Genomic DNA, 4,443 nt, shown 5'->3' with positions numbered 1-4,443 from the left:
GAATCTTGTTTTTTTCCGTGGGGATGTTTCCATTCTCATCTCTGCGTTTATTAATTTGGGTGTGTTCTCTTCTTTTTCTGATAAGATTTGCTAAGGGTCTGTCAATTTTGTTAAGTTTTGCGAAGAAGCAACTCTTTGTTTTGTTGATTCTTTTATAGTTTTTTTGGATTCTAATTCATTTAATTCTGATTTAATATCAATTATTTCTTTCTGTCTACTGGATTGGGGTTTATCTTGCTCCTCTTTTTCAAGGAGGTTTAGATGTGTCATTAAATTGTTAGTATCAGATCTCTCCAATTTGTTGATGTAGGAGCTCAGAGCTATAAATTTGCCTCTGGGTACTGCCTTTGCTGTGTCCCAGATGAGCTGGTATTTTGTGTGATCATTTTTTTTGAATAGCATGAACTTTTGAATTTCCTTTCTAATCTCTTCCATGACCCATTCATGATTCAGCAGTGTGTTGTTCAGCCTCCATGTGATACCGGACTTTCTTTGGTGGCTTTTGGTGTTGAGTTCTAATGTTATTCTCTTGTGGTCAGAGAGAATGCAAGGTATAACTTCAATGTTTCTGAATTTGGACAAGTTTGCTTTGTGGCCTAAAATGTGGTCTATTTTAGAAAATGTTCCATGTGCAGCTGAGATAAACGTGTATTCTGATGCGGCTGGGTGAAATGTTCGGTAGATGTCTGTTAAGTCTATTTGATCTATGCAGCCGTTTAGATCTGTAGTTTCTCTGTTGAGTTTTTGCCAAGTTGATCTATCTAGTGGGGAGAGTGGTGTGTTAAAATCCCCAACAAATAATGTCTTTGAAGTTATATGGGATTTGAGGGAAAGTAGTGTGTCTTTGGATAAATTTGGGTGCTCCATTGTTTGGTGAGTAGATATTTAGAATTGTAATATCCTCCTGAATAAGAGATCCCTTAATTAGTATGTCGCGACCTTCTTTATCTCTTCTCACGAATTTTAATTTGAAATCTCTTTTATCTGATATTAGGATTGCAACTCCCGCCTTTTTATGGGAGCCGTTTGCTTGGTAAATTTTGTTCCAGCCTTTAACGTTGAAAATGTGTTTGTTTTTATGGGAAAGATGTGACTCTTGCAGGCAGCAGATAGAAGGGTCTTGTTTTTTAATCCAACTAGACAGTCTATGTCGCTTAATTGGAGAGTTCAGTCCGTTAACATTAAGAGATAGGACTGAGAGGTATTTGGGAGTTCCTGCCATGTTATCCACCTTCTTGGGGGCTGTGAAAACTGGGTTCTTCCTATGGTTCTTGGATTCTCAGTTTGGGTGCAGTTTCTTGTCCTTTATTGTGGTCTTGTTGGTTTTCTATGTGTAGGACATCTTTAAGAATCTTTTGTAGGGCTGGATTGGTGGAGATGTATTGTTTCCATTTTTCTTTGCTATGGAAGGTTTTTTTTGGCTTTCAGTTATGAAGGAGAGTTTAGCTGGGTACAGTATTCTTGGTTGATAGTTGTTTGTTTTTAGGCCATGGCATACATCATTCCAGGCTCTTCTTGCTTTGATTGTCTCTGCTGAGAAATCTGAGGTGATTCTAATTGGTTTCATTTTATAGGTGATTAACCTTTTCTCCTTGACAGCTTTAAGGACCTTTTCCTTGGTCTGAGTTGATCCTGTGTGGATTATAATGTGAAAGTGGGATGTCCTATTCTTGTCTGGTCTATTTTGGGTTCTAAAAGCTTCTTTTATCTGAATAGGCCTCTCTTTTTGTATGTTTGGGAAGTTCTCTGCTAGGATCCTATTAAACAAATATGCTAGACCATTAACTTCTGTTTCTAGGTGCTCCTCTACACCCATTATCCTTAGATTAGGCCTTCTGATGTTGTCTTCCAGGTGTTGGATAGATCTATCATATTTCTTGGACTTCTCTTGGATGGTTGTATATTCTTTCTCTATAATATCTAGGCTGTCTTCAATCCCTGAGATTCCATCTTCTGCATGGTCTAACCTGTTGTCAAGACTCTCTACTTTGTTTTTTATCTCTTTTCCTTCTAATTGGTCAGCTTTGATGGCTTCAAATTCTTGTTGAAGCTCTGTTTTAGGTCTTGTATGAAGTTCTTTACTTCCTTAATTTGGTGTTCAGTGTTTGTTCTCAAATCACTTAGTTGATTTGTTATGGTTTCTTCGGACTACCATTCCTTCTGTTGGGTTCCATTGAGCATTCCCTTTGTGGTCTCCCTGACTTCCTTCAGCTCTTTGTTAATGGATTAGATGAATGCCTTTAGTGACCTTTGTGTATTCTCTACCTATTCTCTAAATTCATGTATTACTCTTTGCTTAGCTTCCTCCAGTTCGTGGGATTCCTGCAGTTCTCTTTGAGTGTTCTCAGCCTGCTCACGCCATTCCTCCCTTTCTCTTTGAGTATTCTCAAGTTGCTCACTCAAGTCCTGAATCAGTTTTTGAGTAGCTTCCTCGCGCTTATGATATTCCTGTATAAACTTTTGGGATGCCTCCTCTCTCTCCCTATTACGCTCATACAGAATCCTTTGTAAGTTGTCAAACTTTTCATTTATCATGTTTGCCAGCAGTGTTTGTAGAGCTATTTGGGAACTCTCCTCTGGATTATTCATTATCTGTTCTGTCCCATGATTATCATGAGTGGGAGTGGAGATACCTAGACTTGCCATTTTTCTTGTGTTTTTCCGGCTTACTCTGCCCATTTGAGATGAAAGTAGCACCAGTTTTGTGCTAGAACACTATCTTAAGGCAACCATCTACCAAAGTTTGCATTTGTACAGTCAATAGTCTACAGATACAATCTAGTTCAACAGATACATCTATTCAACATCAAACCACTATATGTTAATGGGCTTCGAACCGCAGAGAAGAATTTGGAAAACCAGAAATTATTAGGGTTAGGGAGAGATGTGGGTAAAAAAGAGGAATAGATTGGTGTGGGAAGGCACAGGGAGAGTTAACTATGTCCTAATTTCAATGCAGGAAATAGATTGGGTAGGATGCAAGTAGAGAGAGAGAAAAAAAGAAGAAAGGGAAAGGGAAATGAAAAGAGACCAGGAAAAAATAGAAACGTAAAAATTAATATTATTATGGAGATTTAAAAACAATCTATTTAGAAAGTAATGTGAATATATTGAGAGAAGGGGAGGGACATAGAGGAGATGTGAAAAACTTAAAAAAATGCTTAAAATATTATATAAGTATAAAGAGGTAGTACTGCTATTAAGGAATTTAAGTCTCAGAGGTTTTGAATTGAGTAATAAATTTGTGGATTAAGTGTGTACACAATGGGGGATAGGGTCTACTAGTTAACTACTGGTTTATCTATGGATGTGCAGGACAAGAGTTAAGTCACATAAAGAAGAACAAAAGAGAGGAAAAGGTGAAAGGATAAAAAAGGGAGAAAAAAAAGATCAGAAGTTCAGTAGAGCTAAACAAAAAAACAAAAAGATAATTCAAAAATTAAGAAAAAGAGAAAGAAGACAAAAAAAAAAAAGAAAGGAAAACGCACATTCACGTATCCCTAAAATAAAAATTATAAGAGGAAAAAAAAGTTACTGGAAAACAATTTTTTTTTCAAATAAGGCAAAAATTAAAGATTAATAAAAGTTTTAGAAAAGAAAAAAAATATTTTTATATATATAAGGTACCAAAAAAAAAAAAGAAGAAGAAGAAGAAGAAAAAAAAATTTATTTGATTTTTTTTTTTTATTTTTTTGGGAGGGGTGGGAAGAATCCTGTATCTCCCTTGTGTCTGTAACCAGCCTCTTGTTGGAGTCTCTGGTCTGCTTGAGGTCCTGTGGCTTGATTGGTTTCTTAAGTCAGTTTGTTTGAACAGGCAGAAAAATGCTCTGCTTTACCCAAGATTTTGAGATCCCCCTCCCAGGTTAGTTTAATGGGAGGGTGATCTGCTTTGAGAATCACAAAAGAGGGGGATGCAGTGATGAGGCTAGGTTCTGGGTAGAGTTGAGGCCTTTCAACAAACAGTAGCTTTTCCCTGGGGCTATTTTGTGAAAAACTCACAGAGCCCAGCCTGGAGCCATTCTCAGGGTTTCTGTTTTTCAATTGATTATGGAGGCTGCTAGAGGGAGGGGCAGCCTCTGGCTCTGGTTACCCAGTGAGGAAAGCCACTCCTATGGCTGGTGCCTGAGCTGGGTGACTTTACCCTGGATGGATCTGAGTCTGGCAGGTCACTTCACCGTTAAGTTCTTGTGACCTGCTAAATGACTCGTTTTATTCCAAGGCCTGAGTTGGAGCTAGCAGCTCCACCGAGCTTTGTCGGTATCCAAGATGGAGATCACCGGTGCTGGGGGGGAGGGGTGGCCTTCCCTCCTCTGCTCCCTGAGAAGGATTGAGGACGTCAGGCTTCTACTCACACCGAGTCTTGGATCCTGGGTAGTCTCTGGTCTGCAAACTGCAGGATGAAGATGTCCGCTCCTTGTCGGTTCTTGCTGGTGTTGAGTAGAA

Source organism: Dipodomys spectabilis, unplaced genomic scaffold (assembly GCF_019054845.1).
Source record: "Dipodomys spectabilis isolate Male_0828 unplaced genomic scaffold, ASM1905484v1 ptg000393l, whole genome shotgun sequence".
In the NCBI taxonomy this organism is placed as follows: domain Eukaryota; kingdom Metazoa; phylum Chordata; class Mammalia; order Rodentia; family Heteromyidae; genus Dipodomys; species Dipodomys spectabilis.
This window is presented reverse-complemented; position numbering follows the sequence as displayed.